The following is a 20799-nucleotide window of genomic DNA, read 5'->3' on the forward strand; positions in this document are numbered from 1 at the left end:
ACACTATTATTAATACTATTTTACATGTAATTGGGAAATAAGATATACAGGCACTGGGGCATAGAGATCCACCATGCCCTACTGGAAAAGTTGAAAGGGGTATGGGAGAAAATATGGGAGAGCAGATTGGAGGAGGGGATATCCTGTGGGACTGCTATTTTGGGGCGGTGGGTAGGGGAAAAACGGGGAGAAAATTTGTAACTCAAAATCTGGCGGAAATGAATGATGTAAATCACAAGTTAATAAAGCATTTGAAAAAAGGAGAGAAGATAAAAAAAAAGAAAGAATGAGGAGGGCAAGACCCAATTGTCCTCAGGAGTAGGATAGGTGGGCTAAGAAAGGTAGTGTACAGCTTATTAGAATTGTAGTTTATTCCAACTAGACTGTAAGCTTTGGGAAGGCAGGGCCAGTATCCTACACTTCTTTGTCCCTCTTAGTCTGACAAATTGGAGGTTTGCTTTCTCCCAACTGGGCTGTCTGCTCTGGGAGAACAAGGATGCTGTTCTTTAAGCCTTTGTCCCTCACAGTCAACAGTCGATAAATACTGGTTGATTTAGACCATGAGTTTCTCTTTCCCCTCTGAGCTATTCAGGTAAATAAACTAATGGTACAATAGACTATAGGATTTTGGCCTGTGTGTCAGGGGAGATAAAAATGGACAGTTTCTGTTGTTCTCTCTCCCCTCACCAAATCCCCTAGATTCTCAGTCATCTTCATATCTATAAATAAAGTTGAATGGTTCACCTGTGTGCAAGGTGTTGGGGGGGAACGACTCAAATAGTCGTTCAAGGCATTGCATCTTGGAATGTACAAGGAGCATGTGTAGGCACACATATACATACATATGCACATACTAGTGTATGTGTGCATGAAGCACGAAGCTTGTCGAACCTGGGACTGTCGGACCAACAAAACCAACATGAGGAGAAGTTGGATGAAGAAGAAGAGGAGGAGGAGGAGAAGGAGGGGAAAAAATCCCCTCATTTCTAAAGAAATTTCCCAGATTAGATTTGTAAATCAAAAACCAATATATAACATGCAAGAATTGATCTGTTTTATATTCCTCAGTTACATTTTTGTGAAGCACATTTAGAAGATTTAGAACGTATTTGCGCCTGCTGGTTGGGCCATTATATGCTTGAGTTCATACATCTATTTGTGAGGCTATAAAACAGGCATCGACTACCCATGTAAATTGTGTTCTCCACAATAAATTATATGCATACTTGCAAAAATACATAACTGCTGTGGGTTGGCTTACGTAGCTGGAATACTAATGATGTTTAAAGTTGCATTGTCCCTCTTCTCAGGCCTAATTTAGCCTCTACATCAAAAATGATGTAGGAAAAAACACTTTATCCTCTCACTGAGAAATAAAATGGCACTCCGAGGCACCCACGGGCACCCACATCTTCCCCCCCCTCCTTTTTTTTTAACCGAATGGCACCATTTTTATACTAATTTTAGCTGCTCAGAGTTCACAGGGAAAAAAAAAAACCTGGCTCAGCCCAAAGAGAGGGGAGTCGCTGAGCTGAGCACATATGTATGCAATGGATTGCCTCTTCTTTCACTCAGGCTCACCTCCCATTCTCCCCATGCCTCCCAGTATAGACCTTTTCTGGTAGGGGTACACTAGTGTTTTAGCTCACCTTTATACCTTCCCCTCTTCATTGAAACATTCACAGGCCAATCTAGTCATTGACACAGATGTTCATATCCATGCTTGCAGAGAGCTCGCACACACACATGTGCCAACACCCACATTACATGGGCACACTAATGTATGTGGACAGAGGTGCTCAAAGAGCAGTGACACAGACTCATCTTCAGCAGAGTGGAATGAAGGGGATGTTTTACCCAGATTCTCCCATCTCCATATTTTAGGTTCCTTGGAGCAAAGCCTTACCTTCCCTCTAGTACTAACACTCAGAGTGAGATTTATCCTGAACCAGCACCTCCCCCCAGCCCTACCACTCAAGTCTGTCAAGGCCCCTCCATGGGACTGGCTACTGGGCAGTGTCCAAGAGCTTTGGCTGTGATTTTCTGCCTCTTCCCTGGGAAAGGACATAAGGGACAGGTTGTTTGGCTCCCATCAGGCTTGGGGCTCCCTGAGGACCTGGAACAGAGAGATAGTCAACATTGGCCAGAGTTTGCCTCCATTCCTCAGTCTGACTCTCCCTGAAATAGGAACCAAGATTCCATCACTTGGAGAAGTAGGAGGACAAACAGAATAATTTGGGTCACTGCCCTGGCAGGCCCAAGGAGACAGAAAGAACTCCCAGTGTGAGTATTGTCCCTTCCCTCCTCACCACATTCATCCCAGAAGGGAGCTAGTCCTAGGATATCACTGGTGCTGATAGCAGCTCAATTTTTAGGTTTCAGCCATTCAGTAACTAATAATAAATCCCAAAGAGCCCCTCTCCCCACGCCAACCATGCGCCAGTAAACCGTGTCTTAAGGGAAACAGAGAAGTCCAACTGAGTTTTTTGCCTTCTTCCCCATGCCAATCCTTTAAAAGCACATAGGCACACACAGACATACACAAAACTTAAGCAGGGGGTGCAGATCTGGAGCTGGGGGGTGGGAAGGATGACAGAGATGAGGAGGGAGGAATGCTAATTGGATCGCATCTCAGCTCCTGAGAGATGTGAGTGTCCTACCATGCAGCCTCAGACTTCTCCAAAACATGGGCCCCCCGAATCCAATAAAATTGCAAATTTCACTGTATTTCACAATATCCTAAATAAACATGAACAGCATGCGTTTCTCTTTCTCGCATCAAATATTAATCTGCCCATGGCCAGAGCCCGCTCTCCATCGCGTGTGCTCACACACTGGGTAAACACTGGGGAGATTGCGAGGCCAGACCCTCCGTTCTCTTCCTCAAGTCAAGAGCATGACAAATTTTTCTCCTAATTACACCTGCCACTGTTTGCCTTCTAATACTGTAAATCCTCCATCACATAGGTTTTCAGATTCAGGATTAGATTCTCTTCCCATCATACAAATGATTGGGAAGGGAGGGGCTGCCTGGGATGGGGATGCAATGGAACCCTCCCATGCAGGAAGTCGGACAGAATCACTACCTGATTTTTTAACTTCTCTCCAGTGGTCCTCTAAAGCTGATCGGGACGGTATGCCCAAGCTTCTGACTTTAGGGGGACAGAGTCAGGGAAAGGGGGGTAGTGAGGGCTGCAAATGGGTGAGAGGAAGTCTTGAGCTGGAGTCCCTCCCTTTATGGATTTGTGGATAGATTTCAGGGGGGTCTATAAACTTGTATGGGGAAAATTCCATCTTTAATTTAAATATCATTGGTTTCCTTTGTAATTCTATGTATCTTACTTTATGCATTTAAAAACATTATTATAAGAAGGAGTTCATAAACTTCCAAAGAGATCCATAAAACAAAAAAAGATGAAGAGCCCTTCATTAGAGGGAAAGGTTGCCCATATCCACAAGCCCCATCTCCACTCCAAGTCAACTTCTCCACCAACCCATGGGTGATTGGTGGGGTCCTATAGTGTGGCCCATAGTTCTTCCTTTGAGGATATAAGCAGAGCCAGACAGTTTTGATGGTCTCCCATCTGTTTCCTTTTGTGCTTCATGCCCAGGTATCTCATGCTTCCCTTGTCCTGTCAAACTAGAATGTGATTAATCTAATTCACATTCAGATGTTATGAGGTGAGACCCTGGACAAATCACTTTGCTTTTTTGAGGCTCAAAATTCTCATCTGTAAATGGGGATAATAATGTCTTCCCTTCCTTCCTCAAAGAATTGCTTTGTAAATCTTAAAGCACTACATAAATAAATGTGAGCTGTCATCAACACTATGTCATAATTATAATAGTTTTATTTTAATAACATCATTGATAATGTGATAATAATGTATTGGATAGGGGAAGCCTGCATTATCAGAGACTGCTATTGGAACAGTTAATGCTTAATCTTGGTGACCCACTGGAAGGTGGAAAGTTTAGGGTCATCAGGATCCTTGGCGCCTCTCAAATCATACCTATGGTAAAGACTTCCTACTTAGCATATGTGTCAGGTCCACCTATTCTCTGTGAATAACAAAGTTGCAGATTATACAAAGAATGTTCCTGAGACAAGTAGCGCTAAATAGGTCTTCAAATTTTTTAAAAGATAAATTCTCTTGAAGAGAAAAATAATCAAAGGACATTTCAAAGGAAGAAATCCAAACTGTCAATAACCATATGAAAAACATAAAATATAATATTATTTATGATTTTATACACAATATATAATATTATAGAACATAATCTTCTATTCTAATAGAATATATAATAGAATAATATAGTATATAATAATATTTATAATAATAATTAAAATATAAAAATCACCAATAATTAGAGAATTGCAAATTAAAGCAACTCTAAGGTTCTACTTCACACACCTATCAGATTGGTCAGGCTGACAAAAATTTAAAATGACAGTTATTGGAGGCTATCCTAAATATGCATTGTTGGTGGAGCAGTGGATTAATCCAGACATTCTGGGAAGCAGTTTGGAACTCTGGCCCCAAAGTCACTAAACTTTGTCTATTCTTTGACCTAATGATACCTCTGCTGGGTCTATATCCCAGAGGAAAAAGAGGAAAAGAGTCCTTATGTACAAAAATATTTATAGAAACTCTTTTTGTTGTGATAAAGAACTCATTCATTTGGGAAATGTCTGAAAAAATGTGAATGGAATGGGATAATCTCATAGCCTAAAAAGTAACCTAAAGGTTGGTTTTAGAAATGATGGCTAGAGCCATGGAAAGGAAGACAAAGGTCAGAAGTGGTGGTGGTAGTGGTGGTAGTAGTAGTAGAAAAAGTGCTGGATTTTGAGTCAGGCAAACTGGATTCAAATCTGGAACTGATACTTCATAGCTATGTGATCCTAGACAAGTCCCTCAACTTTTCTAAGCTTTGGTTTCCCCATCTGTAAAATGGGGACAGTAATATTTGCACTAACTACTTAATATTACTGTGAGAATAGCTTATTGTAACCCTGAAAACATTATGTGAAGATGAGTTATTATAATTTCAGAACCAGTAATGTTTATTCAATCACCTAAAAAAACTCATTAATTGCCTACACTCAGAAAATGATCCCACAGAACAAAGAATAAAAAATTATATATATATATATATATGCATATATATATATAAAATACAAAAATATTTCAGCAAAATCAACCAGCACAATCTTGGGGTAGGGGTAGGAAAGAGACAGGGAGAAAATTTGTAACTAAAAATCTTGTGGAAATGAATGTTGAAAACTAAAAAATTAATTAATTTTTAAAAGAAAAGAGAATCCCCCCCCAAAAGTCCTAAGGATAATTACCTTTGGAGGATTATAAATTGCTGGGTGGTTGGATGAATCTAAAGGATATTATGGGAAAGAAAGACTCACCAGAATGCCAAAGACTTGCCTCAATGGCAACCCCAAGATCAGTTCCTTTTTGGGTAGAGCTGAGAGAATACTTGAATATTTCATGTTTGGGTCCTTTGTGCCTTTACATTTTCTGTGGGGTGAAATAAAGGCTATCCTATATATGAAAAAAAAACAACCCACCAAACTAACCAGCACACTAACCAAGTCCAGCAATATATGTGGTGTTCCACACCCATGGTCCCCCATCTCCAAAAGGAAGGGAGGAAGGGTACATAGTGCTGGAAAGGATTGGGATTGAAAGGTTCCACCAAGAGCATGTTCTGATTTCCTCTTAATGACTTCTACCTATTGGCATGGCGGTCATGCCCTAGTACTCTTGAACCCCAGACTGCCTGGCAGAGTGGACCTGGGATCGAGCAACATGTTTGTTTCCAACAAGCTGACTTCATTCATGCCCCTCAGACATTCCAGGTAAATTGGTACTGAGAGGCAGTGGAAATAACCCTGAGTTTGGAGTCAGGTAGATATCAGCTCTGCTCACTTTTTTGTCTTTGTGTACTAGAAGATATATTAGATGAAGAAATTGTGGGACTCCATTTTTTTTATCTATAAAATGAGAGGATTGGCTCTACGTGGCCTCCAAAGTCCCTGTGAGCTCTGAATCCATGGTCCTCTAAAAGTACAAGCTAAGTATTTGGGACATAAATACCAAAGTGAAATGGTCTCTACCCTTAAGGATCTGGCTTCTTTCCCAGAAGTGTGCCCCCCCCCAAGATTACAGAGGCTTAAGCCATTGTTAATCCCTTAGTGATCTGGTCCTACTGAATTTGAGGGGAGCCCTGATCTTGAGAGTAAGAGCCCCTCAGCTCCTCAGGGGGTTGGCATCTAAAGCTGGACTAAGACAAGGAGCCGGGCTCAATCTTTGGCCTTGTCTCCCCTAAGTCCCCATCCATCCTTCCCAATGATGACCCCTCAGGAGACTCTAAGTGAAGTTTTTCTTTGACTCTTTTCATAGAGTCAGCTGGTTTGGCTTGAATAATAACTATCCTTGTCCCCTATCCCCTCCCCACACATTTCACCTTCAAAGGGCTCTGAAAAATTTCCCTAATTAATTAACTCCTCTGCAGTGTGCCCTGGGTGTCACTGGGTGATTAATGGACACTGTGCCTTTAAATCCAGGGGGTGGGTAAAACTAGAGGTTGAGATGGGGGAGGGAGAGTCTAGCAGAGTGGGGCTATGGGGGGGGGGTATAGCAGCTTTAGGGAATTCTTTAGTTTGGGAATGTTCTCATGTCCTCAGACACCTTCTAGTGTCAGGACATGGAAGGGAGAAGGGGGTGGAGAAACCTATCAGAAATTCCATCCATCCATCAATCTAGTAATCAGTGTGGATCAATAGAGTTCCAGTTGGGAAAAGCACTGAGAGAAGTGTCGTGCTTGATTGGTTGAGACATTAAGGGAAATGGGAGGGGATTTTTCTTAGGAGGGAAAATTCTCTTTCTGTTTTCTGCCCTCTCTTCATCCCCCCCCCAAAAAAAAGGGGGAGAGAAGATAATGAACTAGAACCAGAAAGTATTGTGGAGATTAAAGACTCCAACCCTTTCATTTTAAAGATAAGGAAACTGAGCCCTCATGCAGGTTAAGAGACTCCTCCAGGGTCACACAGCTAGTAAATGTCTGTGGTAGGATTTGAACCTGGGTCATCCTATCTCCAAGTCCAGTGTGCACTCCCTATGGCATCTAGGGAGAACTGGGTCAGGGGTATAGATCACTTTCTAGAAGAAATGACTTTCTCCATTCTGGTCTCTCTAGTCATCCTCTCTAATTCTTTCATCTTCTCTTCCACCTCAGTCTTCCTAGACCTATTCTTCATCCTTACTGTGACCCCTAGCTCTCCCAGTTCATCACCCTTCTCTGTTCTTTCTTTCATCCCTTCACTGGTCAACCAATTCAACTATGTGTCATTCTCTGCCTTTGAATTCTTTTGCCCCCTTTTCCCTATTAACACTCACATTTTGCCAAAGTACAGCCCTGGTTTATCCCCCACTCCTCCTCTTCCACTCTTACTAGTGTTAGTCCAGTCAGTGCCAGGCACTGTTCTAAGTGCTGAACATGCAAAGAAAGGCAAAAGCAGACCCTGCCCTCGAGGTGCTTACCTTGTAATAGAGGAGACAATATGCAAATAATTATGTCCATACTAGATAAATACAGTATAAATGGAAGAGAATCTCAGAAGAAAGGCACTAACAATAAGGGATGGGGAGAAGGGATGAGAGGTGAAAAAAGGAAGGAAGGCTTCCTTGTGGAAGTAAGATTTGAGTTGAGTCTCAAAGGAAGCCAGGAAAGTCAGGAGGCAGAGGTGAGGAGGGAGAGCATCCTAAGCATGGAAGACAACTTGTGCAAATGCTTGGAGTTGGGAGATGAAGTGTAGAGTGAGCATCTGTGTTACTGAGAGGGGCAGGCATATCAAAAAGTAAGCTGGTGTAGAGTTCATGGAGGGGAATAAAATGTAAAGAGACTAGAAAGATAGGAAGGGACCAGATTTTCAAGGGCTTTAAAGACCTAATGTGTTGTGGAAAACTAATATTAGAGTGCCAACTGGATTCATTACAAATTTATATTATCTAATTTCAACTGGACTTTCACTGCAGCAGGGTAATTCTTTCACTCATCCCTAACTGACTATCCATCATGAGTTTTGCAGCGCCTATTCTAAGTTTTGTCTATCTTCAAGTCCCCCACCCTCTCCTTCCCCCCGCCACAGCCACACACACCCTGCACCCTTCACACAAGGCCTCCTACTTTCCTGAGATAAAAATCTCCCCAACTCTGAACCTCATAAATCCTCTATATGATAACTCTGTACCTCATAAATTCATCTCCCATTCTCTCCTACGTTGCTCCACTACCTGGGGAAAAGGGAGTTCTTTTACCTGCTAAGGCCCTGGATTCTATTGTATCCATGATCCCACTCCAGAATCTTCTCAGAGGACAATCTGGCCTTCAATATCAGGGAGATATAAATATACCTATTGACCAAAGGGGAATAATACCTATTGTTGGGAATCAAGTCCTGATCTAATGGGTCATTATAGCATAGAAGTTACCTTGGCTTCTAGAAGTCTAGACCAATGGGGTCTGAGAGGTAGCTAACACTACTGAGCTGGAAATATTTTAGACATGGATCCCAAAATGGACAAGAGATAGGCAGGTTGAAGAGCTTGGGGGCAAATCAACTCATAAAGATCATCTTAGCTTTAGAAAGATAAGTCTCTCTTAGTAAAGGAGTACCCACACTGATGACATTATAGACCCATATTCAAGTTGGAACCCAATTTGGGAATCACAGACTAAAGTAAGTATTGGAAATAGACCCTAAGAAAGTGACCTAAAAGAAAAAAAAGGCCTCTCTGTTCAAACACTATCTCTGCCTCCCTCAAAACTTGGACTCCATCTTCAGATTCCTTCTTGTGTCCCCTACCCCTACTTTTCTAGGTGAATCTTTTGTCTTTTGGGGGTTTTTTTGCATAAGATTAGGCCACCATGTCATTAATACTTCTTACATTCTCTTCTCCATCCACACATGGGTACCTTCCACCACTTCCTCCTCCTCCCAATAGCACCCATTTATTCGGCCCCTTCCCTTGGAATAATCTTAGCTCCTTGGTGGCAAGGACTGTCTTATTTGTTTTGATTTGAATCCCCAGAGTTTAGTAAATATGTGATACATTTCTATCTAATTATAATAATAGTTTTCATATGGCACTTTAAGGTTTGCAAAGTGACTTATAAATCTTAATTCATTTTATCCTCCCAATAGCCCTGGAAAGTTAAGTGCTATTATTATCCTCATTTTGCAGGTGAAGAAACTGAAGCAAACAGAGGCAATGTGACTTGCCCAGGGTCACCCAGCTAGTAAATACCTGAGGCTGCATTTGAACTCAGATCTTCCTGACTACAGGTTCAACATTCTATCTACTGCACCATCTAGTTGCCCATGTATGTATGTATGTATGTATATGTTGATGTATATACATATATATATCTACCTACTTCATTTGCCTGCCTGCTTGCCTACCTCTTCTTCCTCCCTTCCTTCCTTCTCTTCTTCCCTCCATTCCTTCCTTTTTTTCCGTTCCTCCTTATTTGATTTCTTCCTTCCTTCTTTCTTTCCTTCCTTCTTTCTAGATCACTGCTTCTAATGGTGAAAAAAATTGGAAAGACCCTACATTTTCAACAGCCGAACAATAACTAAGCAAACCATAGTATGCTAACAGAATGCAGTACTATATAATACAATTACGAATGACAAATATGAGGAAATATAGAAATACTTTTTCCATGAAAGTCATACTTTTATTCTTCACTCAGGAGGTGGCCCCTGGGTTCTTGAAGCTTCTGCTAACCTAGCACAAACCCTGCCAAGTTCTAGCAAACTAGAGAGGTTTTAAGTATGGGCTTGGCAACCAACAAGGTTGCCAAGGATTAGACCATTGGAGAATTAACCTCTGTCTGCTAAATTTTTTTTTCAAACATAACTGATGAGGGGGCGCAGCTAGGTGGTGCAGTGAACAGAGCACCGGCCCTGGAGTCAGGAGGACCTGAGTTCAAATCCAGCCTCAGACACTTAACACAAAAACTAGCTGTGTGACCTTGGGCAAATCACTTAACCCCAATTACCCTCCACAAAGCAAAAAAAACAAAACAAAAAAAAACATAACTGATGAGGACCATGGTTGGATATCTTCAAAGGCTGAATGATGACCAATTAGCTGTATTGTAATAGTGACTCCTGCTCAGATAGGAGTTGACCTAGATGACCTCTAGGGTCCTTTTGGACTCTGAGATCCCATGATTCCATAATCTTTTGATTCATGTTTAGATTCCTGCTAAAATTATTTTCCTAAATTGAAGATCTGACCATGTCACTCTGCTGTTCAATAAATGTCAATGGTTCTCTATTACTTCCAGGACCAAGAATAAAATGCCTTTCTTTAGCTTTCAAAGTTCTTAACAACCTGCCTTTCCAAACTTGTTATATATTATTCCTTTTCCCATATTCTCTGGTTGAACCAGAATGTCCTCCTTATGTCTTGTTTTTTTGTTTTTCCACTGAATGCCCACTCTGCCTCCTGACCCCAGCCTTTTAAAATCCCTTACTTCCTTCAAAACTCAGTTCACAAAGGTTTTACATGAAGTCTTTCCTTATCCCCCTAGCCATCAGTCAGTCAGTCAACAAACATGTACGTGTTTACCATGTGCCAAGTACTGTGCAAAAAAGCTGCAGTTACAAAAAAAAAAGTAGAAAACACATAAATGCCCCCAAAGTATCACATTCTAATGAGGGAAATAACCAAGTACATACAGCAATAACTAGGTACATTCAAAATATATAGTGTAAATGGAATGTGATCTTAGAGGAAAGGTAAGATAAAGGGACATGGGGGACCAGAAAAATTTCTCACAGAAGGTGGGTTTTGAATTGAGTCTTGAATGGAGCTAGGGAAACCAGAAAGTGTGAAGAGGGAGAGCATTCTAAGGAAAAAGTCAGGATATTCTAGAATTTCATGGGCAAAGCACAGTAGAAGACAAGTGTTACATTTTGCATCTATTTTGCTAGTATGTATGTTTGTGCATGTTGTCTCCCTCAGCAGAATGCTTCCCTGATTTCACTTTTCTGAGCCTCAGTTTCCCCAGCTGTAAAATGAGAGTATGAAACTAGCTGACCTCTAAGGTACCTTCTAGCTCTAAATCTATGACCCCAGGATCAGTACACACATGGGTAGCTACTTCAGAAAAGGAAAATCCCTCCACGAACACTAGGGTGATCAGAGGAACAAAGACAATGAAATTGGACACAGAGGGAGGGAGGATCTGATAACTTGTTACAGAGATTTGTATGTCGAAAGCCCTTTTTAAGTTTAATTAGTCGCAAATGTGAATTTAATTGGTTTCATTATCATTTAAAGTTCATAATAAATTACTTTAAAAATAAAAAACAATAAAAATGAAGGAAAAAAAAGGAGGATAGTCCATGGAAGATGAGGACTGGCCTACTTAGTGTAGGAGATCTGCTTCCCTTACCTATCCAATTTCTATCCCAGCCCCTCCCCCCAAATTCTCCCACCCTCCACACACATATACTTCATTCCCTCCTACTCTCTCCCTGGTAGCCTCGGTATTCTTTATATTTATTCTGATGTCCTGAGAAGGAAGGGAGGGTGAGGCAAACACATTGCCTCCTGTGTGCAGGGCAGGGGGACCGCTGCCGGAGGTGATGCTTAGGGGTGGGAGTGGGGGGGTATAATTGGAGGTTTTACTCTGCACAGAATACATTACAGAGAGCACTGTAATAACCTCTTATCCCCCTACTTCTCCATTCTGTCTCCAGCCTCCAAATGAGGTCTGTTACAGCCATCATTTCAGAGAGTATTGACTGTAGCTCAGGCCCACCAGGTCTGTGCTTTGTCTGGGTTGAAGGGGGGTGGGGGGAGGCCATCTTTCCGCCTGCCCACAGTCACTGGCTACAGCAATGGCGTCCAGCACACGCTGGCTATGGTGCTGATTCTTAATAAACCCTAAATAAAAATTAGTTTCTTCTGCCTCTGGAGTCAAAGTTCAAACCTTGACTTTGAAGGTTACCATGTGACCTTGAGTAAAATGCTTACACTCCCTGGCCCTCAGTTTCTTCATCTATAAAATGAGGGGATTGGATTAGATGGCTTATAGGGCCTCTTTCTGCTCAAGAGCTAAAATCTCCCTTGTTTTCACTCCTCTCTTTAAATAGTAAATATAATGAGTGCTGAGGATGGGAGTCTGTGAAGGGTGCTGAGGGGTATATGATAGATATTATCCAGCATACACTGGGTGATAAGGTATAGAGCACTGAGGAGGGGGAGAGTTGAAGTTTGAAGTAAGATTTTTTTCTGCCTTGGGGATAGATCCTACCCAGGGTCCAACAGGCTTGCTCTCCCCCCTCCCCAAAACCCCCAACTCAGGGATTATAGAGTCAGCTTCTAGGTAGAGAGAGAAAGACAGAGACAGAGTGCTGAGGGTTGGGGGAGGAGGGAGTAACTCCTGAAACTATCCCAAGTTTGAGGGCTCTGCCTTGCACTCCACTGCCCTGACGGGTGTGTGTGTTGGGAGAGATAGACACGTGCTCTTCTGAGACTTTGTCACCTCTCAAGAAACAAGATTGGCTGATTGTTCCCATGTGGATGAGCTCACTCCTTTGAGAGGGTCCAGATGTCCAGCTCTGGCTTGGACTAATTAGCCCAATTAATTAACAAGTGGGTCTGTGTTCCCTGAGGTTGGAGGAGAGTGGGAAGAAAGCAGGTCTTCATTGTCAAAGCCATACCAGGCTGGGGTGAGTCCACTGGAGCCATGTGCCTTCAACCAACATGCCTGTACTGGGGCAGCTTCTCCTCGGGCTATCCTGGAGGGGAGCAGACCAAGATCCAGGCAGACATTAAGGAAGCCCAGCCATACTGTCCTCCCAGTCTAGTTCTGTGCAAAGCCATGGGCTGAAGGGATAATAGAGGAAGGAGATAGGAGATAATTTTGAGGCCGATGGGGAAGACAGGACCAATACCTGCTGGTCAGGGCATTAAATTTTTACGGGAACAGTACTTAGGATTCAAGCGGTCAGTCGAGGGTCCTGCAGCCAGAAGTGCTAATGTTATCCCTTGCCATTTACTATCTGTGTGACCCCAGACATCACTTAACCCCTCAGTTTCCTCATCTATGACCTGAAAAGAATAATTCCTGCTCTGTCTGCTTCATATGATTATTGTAAAGATCAAATGAGATAAGGGATATGGAAGTGCTTTAAATTCAGTAAAATGCTGTAAGATCATAGGATTTCTTTTTTTTTTCTTTTTTAGGGCTAAAAGGAGGCCTCAGAGATTCTTAAGACCAGACCCTCTTATTTTACAAATATGAAAATTGAAGCCTGGAGAGGAGAAATTACTTAACATCATAGAATCATAGGGTCTGGGAGAGCTGGATGGAACTCATGTTTATTTAGTCTAATCTCTTCGCTTTACAGGTGGGGGAAACTAAGGCTCATAGAGGTTAAATGCCTTACCCAGGGTCACACAGGTAGTAAGTGGCAGTTTGAACCATGGTCCTTTAATTCCAAGTCTAAAGCTTGGGTATTATTAGAATAAGTTTAAAATGGAGATGGAGAATCAAAGTTCCCAAGAGAGGTCCCAGAGTAAGGTTTAGGAACTGCAAGAAAGACTCAACACCTTATTAGTCACACACACACACACACACACACACACACACACACATCCACCATCAGATTCACAAACCTAGAACATGGAGGGTCATAGGCTGTCAGAGCTGTAAGAGACCTCAGACAGTATCCAGTCCCAAGAAAGTTTCACTTTGTGGAAATGTGGAGGGACATTCTAATGGTAGGAAACCCCAGCAAAAAGAAGTTGTCATTGTTCAGTCATTTCAGTCTGACTGACTTTTCATGACCCCATTTGGGGTTTTCTTGGGAAAAATGTGAAAGTGGTTTGCCATTTCCTTCTCCAACTCCTTTTTACAGATGAGGAAACTGAGGTAAGCAGGGTTAAGTGACTTGCCCAGGGTCTTGCAGCTATTAAGTGCCGGAGGCCAGATTTGAGCTCAGGAAGATGAGACTTCCTGATTCCAAGCCCAGTGCTCTATCCACTGTCCCACCTAGCTGCCCCACCAACAAAAGGGAGGTGGAGTTAATCCAGGAACACTTCCCTGGTGTTTTAGCAGAGTCTGGGAGGAGGAGACATCCTACTTGTAAAGAGCATGAGGAGGCCACTCCAGGTGAGTGAAGCAGCTTGTATAGATGCTCAGAGGTAGGAGAGAGGAAACTTTGCACAGAGGCTGTTTGTTGATCAGGTTTGGCAAGGAATTGTGGGAAATGAGGCCTCTTAGATTTAGGTTAGGAGTCAGGGGCTCCAATGAAGTTTTGAAGAAGTCTTTGTTGGAAAGAAGCCTCAGCTAGAGCAACATTCCCAATCTTCCCACTCTCTCCACCTCCTTAATTTGACCTCTTCATCCTACCTGGTCTAGTGGAAAGAACTGTGACCTGGAGATTGGTAAGGTGGGTTCTCAGTCACACTCTCAACTAACTTGCTCAGAAAATCACTTCCCCTCTCCAGGCCTCAATTTCCCCATCTGTAAAATGAGCAGGCTGGACTAGATAAGCATCAGATTTGAAGCATCAAGAATTGACTGTGACCTTAGAGATCCAGACCTTTTCTGTGTGTCATGGAGCCCTTTGGCAGGATGTCCATTCCTTACTGGAGGAATCTTTGTGTTGCCAAAAAAGTGGTCATTTAGCCTCCATTTATGGACCTCCAATGACAGGGAGATCACTACCTTCCAAGGCAACCTATTCCACTTTTAGACCCCTAATTTTGCAGATGAGGAAACTAAGGCTTCAGTTCAAATGATTTACTTAAGTCATTTCAAATAATTTGCCTAATATTAAATAGGTATAGTAGAAGTGAGATTCAAACACAGGTCTTCTAATATCAAATCCCCGGACTGTTTTCACTTTTCCATACTGATCTCTAAGGTATCTTTCCAGGACTAACATGCTATGGTTCTTTGATTTCCCTTAATGTTCCAGTAATGACACAATGGCTCCCCAGGGCAGAGAGCTGTTGGGAGCTGGGACAAAAGACTGGACCAGGAGTAGGAACAGTAATAGTCTGACTCTGTGTTTCTCCTTTCATCCCAGTTTCCAACAAAGCCTTTGGCCAACTCTCAGAACTATTGCCATGATCAGTCTGGCAGATTTTTCTCTCTCTGTGACAGACGATGGTTATAACAATCAGGCCATAACCCATCCACAGTGGATCAGTCATGGAATAAGAGACATCCTTTCTTTTTCCAGAAAGGTCAAGGAAAAGCCCTGTGTTGTTATATAGATAAGTCCCCAGTTCTCAAGTGAAGCTGGTCTGTGAAGAGAGATGTGGGGGCCCTAGGAGGGATGAGGAGATGGGGGGGTAGGAAGAGGTTAAGGCAGATGTCTGTCTCCATCTCCCTCAGAGCCCATCCCCCTTGCTTCTGTGGCCCCAGCTGATTGATTCACAAAGGAGCTGATGGAGCTAGCTGGGGCCCAGACCCCGGCGGGTCCCCCCAACTGAGAGCCCCAGACCCCCTCCTGTCCCAGGCCTGAGTTTGCCTCTGGAGCCACTTTTCAGCATGTCTGTCCCCACCCCGGGCGCTGGATTAGCTGGCCAGTGATACAATAGGCACATATGGTCCGGTGTCCACTGCTCTCTATTCAGATGTGTGTTACTCAGCCTAATCAGGATTAGACTTAATGAATTGGAAGGAGTTAACAATATAAAGAGGCAACAGAAAGGGGCCGTAAGTATGGCTAATTCCAGCAGCTCCAGCGTGGCTTGGCTTTCACCGGCGAGGTGTAATCCGCTTTGAAATCAAAGGTGGTACAAAGTATGAATTTAAATTTGACATTTACGGCTCCGGTGAGATTAAGTATTCTGGAAAGGTTTGTTCTTTGAGGGGCTTGGGGGGGGGGGCAGAGGGGGGGGAGGTTGGGGGAACGGGGAGGAGGGGAGGAGAGGAGGCCATCTGCTCTCCCAGTTGGGCAGCACTACCCCATGTGCCCATCCCCACCCCCAACACTCTCTGGGTTCTTACCAACTTTCCCCTTGCTGTCCAGTTTCTCTATCACTCTGGGACTGGGGAGGGGTGGGATGAGGGAAAAGGATATGACTGTTTGCCTGCTTCCAACTAGAAGCAGTCACCCCAGTGAGACAGCCCAAATCTGTAACTTTCACCTGAGTAACTCATCCGAACAGATTCCCCAATTTACCTCCCCAACACCCAACAGCCATCATTCCACATACTGGAGCTGGAAAAGACAACTACATAATTGGGTGAATATCTTTAGCCTAGTGGCTTTCCCCATTGGTAAAATGAGGGGACTTGATTAGCTGGTCTCTAAGGTCCCTTCCAGTTCTGATGTTCCATTTAAGTCTCCTTTAAGGAGGATAAGGGCTTCTAGCCCCAAGCACCTCAGAATTTGAGAGGAATTTCAGGAAGTCCCAGCCCTCCTCCTGCTACAGCCCTCTTTTCTACTGAAATCTACTTGGATCCACTCAGATAGTGCCCTGAAGTTCAGTTACTGCTACTGCCTCTTGCCATGCTTCAGCCACCCTGCCCCACCTCCCCCAGTACAAACCCCATCATCCCTGAGATAAGTTGCTTCTTCCTCTGCTGCAGTTTGGTATGATGGAAAGAGTACTGAATTAGAATCTAGAGAGCTTTGGTTCAAATCCCAGTTCTGCTGCTTAGTATCTGTGTGACCTTAGACAAGTCACTTAAGGTCTACTCTCTGGACCTCAGTTTCCTCATTTGAAAAATTCCTGATGTCTCCCTCACCACTACCACCTAGCTTGTATTTACTTATTTGTGTAAATAGTTTTTCCCAACTCCCTCTCTAGGAAGGAAGCTCCTTAAGGGCAGGAACAATGTCATTTTTTTTCTGAATCTCCATCACCTAGAACAGTGACTGGCACATAATACAGTTCTCCTAAATGTTTGTTGAATTAAGTTGAATGAGGGGCTTAGACTAGATAACCTCTCCACTCACTTCCAGCTCCAAATCTACCAACCTTATCTCTCTGTTGATGTTCTTTGAGGCCACCAGCAGAGGTCATTGATTCTAGGTTTCTCTAGCAGAGAGAGCACTGACCTATGAGGCCATCCTGTAATTGGAAAAGGAGGCACTCAGTCCAACCTTTCATAGGAGATATCGTCCTTCTATTCTGGGCATTCTCAAAGGTCCCTGAATCTAGCATCCTGAGGTCCCCAAGGAGAGAAGCATAATTAGTGGTATTGGAGTTACTAAGAACTCACAGAATCATGTCTCTCATTCTCACCTCTCACCCCACTTCCCTAGAGAATTTGGGTCTCCATCTTTCCTCAAGTTGGTACCCTTCAATGGAATTACATTCTGGTGGCAATCCCACTTCCTGAATTTTGACCATTTTTCTTATCAATCGATTCAACAAGTTCTATTACATATATGCAAAGTACAAGGCATTTTGCCAGGCCTTGGGGATTCAAAGACCAAATAAATAAATGAATAAAAGATAGTCTCAGTCTATAAGGTCCTTACATTTCATTGAAAGTTCCTTCTAGGGCTGAACAAGTTGTAGTATATGAATGTAATCGAATACTATTGTTTTGTAAGAAATGATAAGCAAGGGGCGGCCAGGTGGCTCAGCGAGTAAGAGCACCGGCTCCAGTGTTGAGAAGACCTGGAGATCGAATCCTGGGCTCAGACACTCAGCACCACACCCAGAAATAACTGGCCGTGTAACCTTGAGCAAGTTACTTAACCCTGATTGCTTAAAAAAAAAAAAAGAAATGATGAGCAGGCAGATTTCAGAAAAACGTGGAAAGACTTACATTAACTGATTCTGCGTGAAGTAAACAGAGCCAGGAGAACACTGTACACTGTAATAGCAACATTGTACTATGACCAACTTTGTTAGACTCGGCTCTTTTCAGCAATATAAAGATGTAAGACAATTCCAAAAGACTCATAATGGAAAATGCTATCCACATGCAAAGAAAGAACTATGGAGTCTGAATGTAGATTGAAGTATACTGTTTTCTCTTTCTTTTTTTTTTGTTTTTTCTTTCTTGTTTTTCCCTTTTATTCTGATTCTTCCTTTATAACATGACTAATGTGGAAATATTTTTAATATGATTATACTTGTATAGCCTGTATCAGATTGCTTTCTATCTTGGAGAGAGGGAGGGGGAAGGAGGCAGGAAGAAAAGAATTGGAATTCAAAATCTTATAAAAGTGAATGTTGGGAGAAAAAAGTCATTATCCTTTTAAAAAAAGTTCCTTCCAAGGCCCTACCTAGTCACCTCTTACCTATTACAAGATGTTTAGGCCCATTCTCAGAAGCTATTTTGTTCAGTCAGTCAACAAGCTTTTATTAAATACTATATATCAGGTACTGTGCTAAATATTGGGGATAAAAAATAAATAAAAAAGTCCCCATTCCCAAGGAGTTCACATTCTAATGCAGAAGACAACCTGTAAATAGCTAAGTACATGTAAGATATTTACAGAGAAGATGGATGGTAATCTCAGGGGAGATGGAAATAGTAGCTGGAGGAAGCCTCCTGCAGAAAGCAATATTTGAATCTTGAAGAAAACTGAGGCAAAGATGAGGCAGCAGATCATTCTAGGAATGAGGAGCTGCCACTCCAAAGGGATGGAGTTGGGAGATGGAATATGGTGTTCTAGCAACAGAAAATCAGCCATTGAGAAGAATAAAATGTGAGAAATTTGGAGAAGTAGGAAAGGGCCATGTTATAAAGAGCTTTAAATGCCAAATAAATGGCTTTATATTCTATCCTGGAAGTATTATGGAGGGGTGACATGATCAAACCTATGCTTTAGAAAAAAATTACTTTGGCAGCTGAGTGGAGGATGGATTGGCGTGGGGAGAGATTGGAGGCAGGCAAACCATTCAGAAGAGTATTGAAGTAGTCCAGGCAAAAGCTGATGAGGGTTTGAAGGAGGGTGATGGTTGTGTGAGAGGAGAGAAAGAGACATATACAAGAGATTCTTCCAAGTTAAACCTGGCAAAAGATTAAATATGTGAAGTCAATGAGGGTGGAATTGAGGTGGGGAATGTGTGCAACTTGGAGGATAGTGGTACCCTAGGCAATGCCAGAGCTGGAAAGGGCAGCTACAGAACTGGCTGAATGGCTGAATAATTTCCCCTGGATAGTAATATGGAAGTTCAGAAAAGTGGAGGGTTGGAAGGGAAAGATAATGAGTCCTGCTTTAGGCCAGCTCTCTCTCTTATGTTGTTGTCATATGAGGTCAGGGAAAAATGCTACCACTGGTACTTGAAGATTGCCACTTTAAATGGTGCCTTGGCCTTCTCTTCTGGGGCCTAAAAAATCCTAGCTCCTCTTGCTTTTTTCCCCATGGAGAATTCTGTAGTCCCAGGAGCATGGAACTATCAAGGACCAAAGCCTTCCCATTGCTTTAATTTCATCCAGCCTGTGTCAGGTGTTTCTAAAAAAAGATGGTCTTATGACAGTAACACTGTTGGCATTCTTTTAAATTGCATCCTTATGGTATACAGCTGTCATCACTGTTATATACAGATGTGTTGATGGGGAAATGCTTACATTGGCACAGCAGACAGTATTAGTCTTTCAAGTCTACATCGAAACTTTTTTTACTTAGGTATGGGCCATGGTTGATTTTTTCCCCCTATGGGTCTGAGGTTGGTGACTGACAAAAAAAAAAAAAAAACAATTTCCCATCCCTATTCAGGATTTTTCTTTCTCATATGATCTCCTTCAATTTTTGGAGAAGAGTTAAGGAAGAGAGATTGAGGGGAGGGAGTAAGGGAACAAGGCTGATGTTGTGATCAGCAAAGAAACTGAGGAAGGGTAAATGAGTCAGGTGACCAAAGAATAGGACAGGAGACCTGGATTCTAACCCAGATTCTGCTCCTGACTAGCTATGTAACCATAGGAAAACCACTTCCCCTGCTGAGCCTTAGTTTCTCCATCTGTAAAATGAAGGGGGTTGGGTTAGATCAGCTCTATGGTCCCTTCCAGCTCCAACATTTGATGGTTCTCTGCTGCTGTGGGGGAGGGAGGTTCCCTTAAGAAATCTGATATATTTCATCCCTTGACTTCTACTCCCACATCCCTCTCCCAACCCCCCAAACATCCCTAACCAGACCTTCTATCCCTCTCCTACTGGGACCCTGGAGCAGAGGGGTCTCAATGGGAAATGAGAGAATCTAGGGAGAAGGAGGTGGGGGGGGGGGATTGGCTGTGTTTGAAGTGACAGTGACAGATGGGCACGGGAGGCTCCCTCCACCATCCCCATAGCCCTGCGGTGAGTGTCAGCCATGTCCCTGGCTATTTCCTCCCTCCCTCCCCACCCCGCACAGAGGTGTCATTTGCTGCCTGTCCCTTCTCGTCATCGATTTCCAAGTCGTTAATTAACGGGGGATGTCAGCTGGGAAGATGAATTCTGTCCCTGGCTCTCCTGTCCCTTTTGTTTTGGGATTGTAAATGTTATAGATCTCCCGTGATGGAGGGCTGAGAGGTCAGGGGGCATGAGGACTGCCGGAATATGGGGATCTCAACACTCCTCAGGACCCCACCACAGGGGACCCAGATCAGTCAGTTTGAGAGCAGTTAGGATCTCTCTTCCCTGCCCTCCAGTTCACTGGTCACCATCTCAGAGCACCAGGTTGTTCTGTGCTGGCCTCCATCATTATCCTCCCTCCCCTCTCACCATCCTCTCTCTCTCTCTCTCTCTCTCTCTCTCTCTCTCTCTCTCTCTCTCTCTCTCTCTCTCTCTCTCTCTCTCTC

This window comes from Petaurus breviceps, unplaced genomic scaffold, assembly GCF_028583685.1.
Source record: "Petaurus breviceps papuanus isolate PSGF00001 unplaced genomic scaffold, PetGlider_PUasm1.0 91023, whole genome shotgun sequence".
NCBI lineage: Eukaryota > Metazoa > Chordata > Mammalia > Diprotodontia > Petauridae > Petaurus > Petaurus breviceps.